The following is a 10,556-nucleotide window of genomic DNA, read 5'->3' on the forward strand; positions in this document are numbered from 1 at the left end:
TGTCTCATGTTTCTGCTTAAAAGCGTACTACTTTTTTCCATTTGGAAAAAGTAGACGGTGATTAAGACTCAACGGACCATCAGCATAAGGCCTGTGACCCCTGCCAGACCCCCCTATCCCCCCCCCCCCGACCCACTAAGGTCAAGGCAAGGGGTGGGTGTTTCCACTGTGCCACAAAGAACAGTGGGTCAACAGTTCTGTTCTGGCCCAGACTAGACTGAGACGAGTGTTTGTAAAGGCACTGAATATTCATGCAATCATACGATTGTGTTTTGTTCGTACGATCGTCTACGTCTACCGTTACTTCCAAATGGATTCCAGTTCTGTTCAACTGAGCCATGGTCAATCCAGTGGTGTTTATTGAGTTATTAGACTGCAAATGGAGCTCCAGTTATTCTGATGAGATTCTGATGTGTACTAATGTCTGTACTAGATAAGTACAGACATTGAGTAGTATCACTCTATGAGAATGTTGATAATGGTGATGATGATGAACATCGTTATTCTCATTATGGTTATCATCATTATTTAGGATATTATGGTGGTTTCTTATGGTGGAAATGTACTGGATATAAGTATTGACCCTTATGGGTATATGTAGGTGTGTATGTATATACTGTATGTAAGTGTATGCATGTATATTCAAACACACTGTATGCATGACATTTGTTTGTTACTAAAATGTGAGAAGGGGGGGCTTGATTTAAGCTGAAGCTTCTGCCCCTACCCTTTGGTTACGACCAATAAAAAATGCACTAATTAATTAATTCATTCATTCATACATTCATTCATTCATTCTAGTGATGTCCTCAGATTAGTTAGCACATGTGTCTTAGTTTACAAGTCGTCGGTTGAATTTGACAGTTGCTTCGGTAATGCTTCGTCGCCGGCAAGGACTCATCCGTCATCTCTTTTATTATCTGTTTGTGTTGAAGCTGAGCTGAACGCCTATTCTGGTCGTAGGCGGCGTGCCGTCTCCTGTCCCCAGATTCCACAGCCCTCACCACCATGTTTACTCACTGTCATGGAGCACGCTGGCGAGCATGCTCGCTCTGTGTGTCTAACGACAGGGCTGTTAGCTCAGAGGGTTACCCCCCCCACCCCTGAGCCCGGGTAAGGGTCGCTATCAAAACACGGGCCGTATGGTGGCCCAGCAGGGGGGAGGTGTGACCCCCACCAATCCCATGTTAGGACCCTGTTTGGAGACTCCCAGCAATGACATCCGCCATGCAGTGATGAGCTGAACAGATGGAAGCAGATTATTCCGTCTGTGCAGTGGACACCAGATATAAACCAACCCTGATTCTCAAGCATGTTTAGTGGTGGATACCAGATATATGCCATCTCTGATTGTAAATCCATTGTGTTCAAATTAATATACCTAATGGCTAATAGCACTGTGGCTGTGATCTCGAAAATGGCATCACAAAGATGGCTGTTTTGTTCTCTTTTTTTGACCCCTTTGGCAATAAGCTGACATTTTGGCCAGATATACAAACAGACACCCAGTTTGTAACATTCATAATACTGCAAATGCAAGGGCTTTCATCAGTGGGCCGTCATTGCGTGACCTCAATTGCAATAGATGATCTCTTAACAGACATTTAGGCACATGAAAATAATTGAGATTGCCACTTTAGCTGTAATATGTCAAACCATCTATGCACATCTGTACTTAGATCCATTTTGTACCCGGCATTAACATGTGTTTTGGCCAATCTCATTTAAATCAGATATCCGATTGCCCCATGCCAAGTGTAAAGGGGTCATACTAGTAGCAGCAACCAATTGTCATGTTTGAGCATATCTTTGCAATAATAACAATAACTTTATTCTGTTTTTCTCATTTACATTTTTCATTAAATAATTAAAGCAGTTAAAACAGTGAAAAAAGGGTAGGTTCCCTTTTTATTTATGGCTTTTCTGATTCTACAATTGCAACGTGATATGGCAGAAGAGCAAAAATAAAAAATAAAAAAGTATTAGAGTCAGCAATATCAAGTAGCCGCCTGGCGTAACAGTGTCCTCTCCACCAGCAGCCCAGAGAGCCATAGGTCAGTCCAGGGTCATTCTCCACACATATGGACAAGCCATCAGGCCTTTAGACAAGCCCAGAGTCTGCCAGCATGCATGTTTTAAACCATTAAATGGAATAGGATGCCATTAAATGAAAAGGAAAACGACGTTGTCCACACAATGCTGTATTTATTGTCAAATAAATAGTGATGTACTATAATGTTGTGTTTTTGTTATCGTCAACGTGGACAGTGTAAGCGGGGATGTGTTGGAGGGTGGTGGACGGACAGCATATCAAGATCTATGGCCCTGGGTGGAGGGGTGTTAGGGATGGTTATCAGGGTCTGGTGTCAGGAATAGCCCCCTTGCCGTTTCTTAACTGATTCAAAGTGAGTCTGCAGATGTGGCTGCGGTTCTTCACTTTCCACATTACTCGAGCCATATCAAATTGAATTGGATCATGTTGCTCTTAAATCTGTAAAAGTAGGAAAAAACAAATGAAAACATGTTTTTTTTAACAGTGGTATCCATCCAAGTGAAGACACAATAGTAAGCTGCAAAATATCAAAAATGTATTGATATCATTATCTCCAGTACTCCCAGATCAATCTTTATTCAAGTGCCAGTAACAAAAAAAAATACTATCCCTTCCTAAACATTCCCTATAACCTCACGAATCGCCCAGAATCTCTTAAGGACCATATAAACCCCTCTCCCATAGTCTTTCTTAATCAATTCTCCAGCTATGTTCCGACCAATGTTCCCTCCTTTAACGTGATCCTCCGGGTGGACGGCCAGCGACGTGCGCAGCAGTGGTCTGGCGTGTGCAGGGCTGTCCGACAGCTCCACCCTCCCCTCCGCCGCTGGCCGTGGATCAAAGCGCGTGCTGCGGTGCTTTGGCAGAGGGGTCAGTCGAGCCGGGCCGGCAGAGGGGAGGGGAGGGTGGTTGCATGGCGTGCGGCGGGTCCTCCCAGGTTGAATGCGAACCATCTCTGCTGGTCACGGCTGCCAGTTGGGGGGAACATGGCGGCGGCCGGGGGCCTTTGATGACGGACGGGCGTCCCGCGGGGGTTCCCATAAAGCTCCGCTCTGATCCAAAATGGAGGGATCCCCCCCTAAAACCCGGGGAGATCGTAGATCCTTTTTTATTGTATTTTCAGCGGTCTTCATGCATGATGCCAGGTGACTCAAATGGTGGTCAAAGAGGACACGCATCTGACACGTATTGAGCGATTAACCATGCTCAACAAATTAGGATTCCAGTGCACCATGGGTAAATCAAACAAGACACCCCCACACACATACACACACGACATCACTACATCAAAGATAGGCATTTCCCCATATATATACTCAGGATTTCCACTGTCCTCGTGTCACGTTCCACTCTCCAAGTACAACACTTAAAGCGCTGACAAAAGGGACGTCTTCCACAAAAGTGCCACAATGCGCTTCCCCCCGTTGAGAATAACGTAACAGGAGGAACCCGAAGCGACGCCCTACAGCCACAGCCCAGCGAGTATCGAACCAAGCCAAGGCCAGTGGGAGGTGGGGGGGGGGGGGGGGGGAAAGAATTCTCCCCCGGCAGATGGCGAGGCCGGGGGCCCCTGAGGGACCCGAAAGGCAACGCTACACCCTGAGACCCGGATACCTAATCGTGGCCCCTAGTGAGCCTCTCACCTGCTGCCACGGCCCCTGACAATGTTATCTCCTGTGATCTGGGCCATTGTAGCTGTCCTGCTGGTGATAATGATGGTGCACAGAGAGAGAGAGAGAGAGAGAGGGAGAGAGAGAGAGAGAGAGAGAGAGAGAGAGAGAGAGAGAGAGAGGGAGAGAGAGAGGGAGAGAGAGGGAGAGAGAGGGAGAGAGAGAGAGAGAGAGAGAGAGAAAGAGAGAGAGAAGAGAGAGAGAGAGAGAGAGAGAGAGAGAGAGAGAGAGAGAGAAAGAGAGAGAGACACACACACACACAGACAGTGGACGAGAGAGAGAGAGAGAGAGAGAGAGACACACACTGAGAGAGAGAGAGACACACACACTGAGAGAGAGAGAGAGAGAGAGAAAGAGAGAGAGACACACACACAGAGAGACAGTGGACGAGAGAGAGAGAGAGAGAGAGACACACACACTGAGAGAGAGAGAGAGAGAGAGAGAGAGACACACACTGAGAGACAGTGGACGAGAGAGAGAGAGAGAGAGTGAGCATCGGTGGGGTGTACAGTGGCTCTACGTCCCTCGAGAGCCACAAGACCATGGGAACCGCAGGGCGGACAGTCTCTCAATATCTCACCTCCCCATCTCATGTGGCGCGCACGGCGGGGTCAGAAGTGGGCACCGTCCGGCTGCACATGGAGGTAACGAGAAAAGTGGAAAGTGGTCTTTTGGGGTTTTGGGGTTTGAGATAATCGACGTGATGGTCGGTTGGTTCTTTGTGGGTGGCTCAGTTGATTTCGGTTGAAGAAAAAAGCGTGGCAGGGAAGTTGTATTACTGTTGTATTCTGCATGGTTCGGCGGTGCTGATGCATGTACTCAGAGGTGAATGAGTGAATGTCTGGTTTTAAGTGGTTCTCCCTTTTGAAACATGTCTTTTCCTGAATATTCTTTTTTAAATAATCAATTAAACTAATCAATCAATCAAACAATCAACCAATTCACCACTTTACAGAATGACTAAATCACCCAGATTGGAAACCACATTAGCGCGCCTAAAATGATTTAAGTAGATAGTAGTCCATTAGTTGTTGACCTTTGTTCCCACACATGTTATCGGTTGTCTAGCGTTAAATGCCTTAAATGATTTTGTTTATCGAAATTAGGAATTTGTATCTGGTTTGTATGTAAATCTTAAGAGTCCAAGCAAAAATAACACTAACACTAACTAATACTAAACACCAAATATATATTTTCAACGCTACATTGTCAAACATTGTATTCAACAAAAATGAACTATGCACACACGCTCCTATGCTGCTCTTCTGGCGTGATGAGTCCCAGGAACCAGGGTCCTTGGAACCCCTGTGTCCTCAGGTCATGACCCAGGTGTATCACCTGTAGGGGGGCTGCATGCTAAGGTTAGCCTTGAATAAAAGGGGAAACGCTGCTGTGTTTGCCGATTGTGAACATAAAGGCAAGGAAGAGGTGATCGCTATCCGTTTCTGTACGAAGACAAAAAAACCAAGAGTATCTTCTTTCTGAAGCCGTCCGGGGGCGGGAGGGAGACCAGCGCAGGAGGGATCAAATGGGGACAGCGCACCGAGTCCTTCTGTTCGGGAACACGCCGTCTCCGTTCAATGCAAACACTGCTCTTTGTTTGCTGTAGCCTATATGTATCACATGTACCTATTCAATACAACTTTAATTGCATTGTAGAATTTCCTGCAACAATATGTAGTTCAGGGTGTGTTACATAGTCACATGTAACAAGAATGAGGAAGATAATCCAAGATGTTAACTCACGGTTGAGTTATTGAGTTATTATTAAAAGATGCCGATATTCCTTTCCATGATCAAGTCATCAAGTAATGATCTCAGACAATGCAATTTGGTTTCCCGGTCCATTAAATGACACTAGAGGAGAAATATTGTATGCTTCGCAAATGTGTGAAGCTGGGGTCAATTAATCTTGTGCGACCATGGGAACAGTGTTGAAATACAAATAAACATTGACATACAATTTCTAGCATTGCATGCAATGACAACTACAGAAAAAAACTGAGATAAAAAAATAGAAGAAACATTTACATTAACCATTAAGATATGTGGGCATACATACAGATTTAATAACAAATACACAAAAGGGAAGATTTAAGAGGAATCGGAAGAGTGGATGGGATGGTGGGGACATTTTTCAAACTCGATGACAGCAAAAACCAAAGCAGTCACCAATGAGTAAAATTACTGCTCCATTTTTCTCCCATGAAACACATACTTCACATCCACATATCTGAAGATAGATTGCATCTCATGGACCACCAACTAATAGCCAGGAATGAAAACAACATTGCTTTTGTGCATTTTGGGGCCAATTTAGTGCAGACGGCTATTCATTATTTGAATGTTGCTTTAAATATGCACACTTTGAAGGAAAGACAGCAGAATAGTTTGTATGTTTGTTCATATTGTACAGTTTCCTAACTCCCCACTGGAACGCAGCATTTAAGTTAAAGAAATTTGACATTTCCTGCTATTGTACAACTATCATCTCATGGAACCCAGACAAGAGACACGCGCGAGCAACCAGTTTCTGAATGGAGGTTGTCCTGCAAGGAGAACAATCCATAAGGCACAACACAGGACCATGTAAAAGACTAGCAACTGCCAGTTGAGTGAGCTGTGTGGATATCATGTCATCTTGTTTACTGTGACATGTCATCAAAGCGGTTTCCTCTACAGTGTCCTCAGAACTATTTGGTTACAGCCACATTGCTTTGTTTTCCTTTGCAGTTATAAAGTGGAAAATATGACTCATAAACGCACACACACACACACACACATACACACACACACACACACACACACACACACAGTAAACACTGAAGTCTGACCTAAAGTCTTGCGTGTTGACGACAGAGTAAATGTCCCCTACTGGCGCGCCTGATGCCATCAGGGATTTAGTAAATGCACTCGGTGAAGAGATTACTAGCGTTTAAATTCTATAGGCAAACAAGCTAGCCAGGCAAATTCAAGCCACATGCTGAGTGACATAGTCTGTACTCGAAACGTGTTGACGTTGGATGACTTTGTATGTGACCAAATAAAATAAACAGTCGGAAGTTCCATCGCTTTAGCTGTGCTGATTCCGCGAAGCTGTTATGACCGTAGATTGGTGGAATACTTTTCTTTTTTTAAATAATCAATATCATAAATGTATTGTGATGTTGTGGTTTTATTATATTATACATCGGGGTATTTGGCAGCAGCTTCAAATATAGGAAAGGTAAGGCAGCATTGTGCGGTTTGTGATATGATGACATTGTAGATGTGATATTAATTTAACATGATCTGATGTGATATGACAGTGCTAATATGATATGATGACATACGATATTATGACATAGATTAAATAGATCTATTAAATAGATCAAACCGTATCATGTTTCCTCTGCACTAGTCTTTTAAGCTGATGTATCATACAATTCATCACATAGAAGAAGCTATCACACTACACCTAATTGCAATCCCATCTATTATTCTTCCCATGGTACTGTTTGTATTTCTGGAATTAGCAGCATCCTCTAGGTCAGTCGAGAACAGCGCTTCCCAGAGCATCTCCTCTTTGGGATGCTCTTATTAATTCCCCCATTATGAACTCATGCACAAACACAATCTCTGAGTGTTCTCGGATTATCAACTCATTTCCACCCATTTTTTGATGTGTTCCGAAAGCTTATTTATCCTTTTTTCCCCGGCACCCACCCACCAACATGTGCGCCGACGATGACTATCAAGGTCCCGTGGCCACGGCCCAATCTCAACAAACCACGAAGTGCTTGAGCGAATGCACTTTAATGTTATCACAAGATTCCCCCCCCCCCCCCACCCCCCACCCTTCACCCCACCCCACCCCTCCACCCAACCCACACCCCTCCACTCCCGCCACAGCAGTTTCCCTGAGAAAAGTCCCGGTCAGTGAGAAGGCCTTGTTGCCTATGTACAAATTAGAGCCACATTTGTGTATGTGTGTGTATGTGCGTGTGTGTGTGTGCGTGTGTGTGTGCGTGTGTGTGTGCCTGCGTGTGTATGTGTGTGTGTGCGTGCATGCATGTGTGCGTGTGTGTGTGTGTGTGTGTGTGTGTGTGTGTGTGTGGTGGGGGGGGGGCAGTGGATATGTGTGATTTTTAGCAGCCCCTTGGGTAAGGGTTGCGGGTGGGTGGGAGGTGGGTGGGCTGGAGGGAGAGTCCCACCCGGGAGCCGTGGAGAGGAAGCAGGGCTGTGTCGGAGGTCAGAGTTGGGTGGCTCGCGTCCCACTCTCTGTTTACCCCCGGCGTCTTCCATTCCCCCATCACACATCAACACACAGGCAAACAACGGGATCTGTGTGCAGCAGGGACGATGTCCAAGGATATATCCAAAACAATACACTGAACAGTGTTTTGTAAGAGTCTCTCCCTCTCCTTCTCGATTTGTCTCTCTCTCTCTCTCTCTCTCGCTCTCTCTCTCTCTCTCTCTCTCTCCGTCCTCGGTCTCTCTCCATGCAATTCAGTACAGCGTTATCCTTCTCCTTGCTTTATGATGTGTGAAGCAAGATGCCAAGATCAAGAAAAAGTATGAATCTCAAAGGACATCCTTTCATTGGCAAGACTGGGCCATGAGGATGACCATGGGACAATATTTAGAGTGTTACAGTTAATATAATATCATAATCAACTTATAGGTGATGTCCAAAAGAGGGTGTATGCACGCATTGCGTCTCGGTGGGAAAGTTGGATAGATTGTCCACTTTAGAAATTCCATATTTTTACTTAATTAAGAACGCTACGGTTCCTGGAACTGTGCACAGAGTTTAATGCATTTAGATGTCGTTTCCTTGACAGTCTTGTTTCGGTTACCAAACGTGGAAGAAAAAAAAAGCCCCCCTCTGGTTAAATATATCTGTGGATTAGAATACATATCCTCCAGCCAATAATAGAACTCAGTAAACATGACACTGCAGAGCTGAAGTTTCCTCATTAGACAAATCATAATATGGCTTTTTTTTTCTACAGCCTTTCCGGCATCATGTAAAAAAAAAAAACAACGACTCGTTTACAACAATAGCACTGACATCAAAGGAAAACAATCTCCACCATGTCCTTATATGGGAGACAGCAAAACAGCAGTGGTCTCTATGTACACAAGCTACAAATAAGGACTGGATGTCCCTGTGCGGTCAGCAGCATGATGGCCGGCCAGGTCAAACCGACTTTAGCCCCCCCTGCCCCCCCTACCGCCTTAACCCCCTTACCCCCAACCTCCTGTCCTCCTGCGTTTGCGATCAGATCTCTGAACTCCGGAAATGAGCATCTTTTCCGGCAATACCAGCAGACACAATGGGATGTCAAAAGGTGAAGATCCCTTCCTGGTAATCAGGGGAGGGGAGGGTGGGCCAGGGGGGGGGGGGGGGGGGGGAGAAGTGAGGGGGAAACGGCGGCCCCGCCCTAACCTGTGGTGAACACACACTGGGATGAAGGTGCTCTTTGTTGTGGTTCGTGGAGGAAAAAACACAACCAGGACAAAGCTTCTGTCCTCCGGGAAGGGTGTCTGCAAGCTCGAGTGATTCATTCCCAAATGTCTTTTTTTAGGACACTTATTTCATAAATATAGCACAAATGGTACCATTCCTCTATCAACGAGATGCAAGGATATCTCAGGATGTCTGCAGACGTGGAGTTGTTCGGCTATGAACGCTGCTGTGCTGGATCATGATTTGTCTCACAGGGGGGGCCTTGGACAGAATTCTCCCCTCCAAGGGCTCCCTGGCCTGAAAAAGTTTGAAAGCCCCCTCGTTAAGACAATCTAAAATAATGCCTTCGATTTCATAACAGCCATAGTGAAGGAAATACAACCCTCATATTTTCACCGTATTGGGTGTACCGTTTTTAATTTCTTGGAACGACATATTTAGAAATCATTAGACATTCAACTTATGTGACCTTGAGATAATTACGCTGCAATACCGGGAACCGTTGCAGTTGGTAGCGGCTTGTACGAAGAATTAAGAGCGATCGTCAGTTTATCGTCTGAAACTGAATGAAACTCATTGTTCTGTCGAGGGGCAGCAGCTGCCGTCCCCCCCGTACGGAGATGTCCTGGAACGCAGAAACTGAACAGGAAAAAAAAAGAAATCTGTTCAAAGGCAAGTTCTTACCATGCCATAGCCTAAGATGCATATCCAATGGTTATTTGACCGGGTCATTGCTTTCTGCTGGCTGGAGTTCAAGATTTTTCCAGATAACCGGCCCACTTTCTTTTCTTCTCGTCCTGATCATTTTGACCCCTGGTCTGTGACCTCTGTAATGTTATACAAATGTAATGCATCACAGAACTGGCAGGTCGCCGTACGAATTGAATGCTCTTTGTGCCTCAACGGAGCCTGTTGTTGAAATATGAACAATTGGGAAAAAGTCAGGACTTTATTCAAAGCACAACCAAAAAAGGCAAAACAATTTTAATTTTTTTGCCCAGACCCCAACTTATTTAATCTTGCAGTTCTGCTTGATTTCTGCTCGATCAAATATAAATTCAAACCAGACACCAAATTCTTACTTTTACAGTTTCTCTCTCTTTTTACACAAATGTTTACACCACACATCATGCACAGATCATTATCGAGCCAATGTTGTCAAAGCTGACTTGCCACCACCATTCTAACTCTACATAATCCAGAGACCATTCCTGCAAACTTAAAGAGGAACTTAAAAACTCGTTAACTCATTTTCCCGCCGTACGTACGTGGTCTGGATTTCGTTGATCTGGTCGAGTGCCCCGTGAACAAACAGGACATCCTTGGAAGAAAGCGCGTTTATCGCTCAGAGCAGCAGTTGGTTTTTATTGCCCCTCTTTAC

The sequence above is a fragment of the Micromesistius poutassou genome (genome assembly GCF_964030765.1).
Source record: "Micromesistius poutassou genome assembly, chromosome: 1".
NCBI classification, from domain to species: Eukaryota; Metazoa; Chordata; class Actinopteri; order Gadiformes; family Gadidae; genus Micromesistius; species Micromesistius poutassou.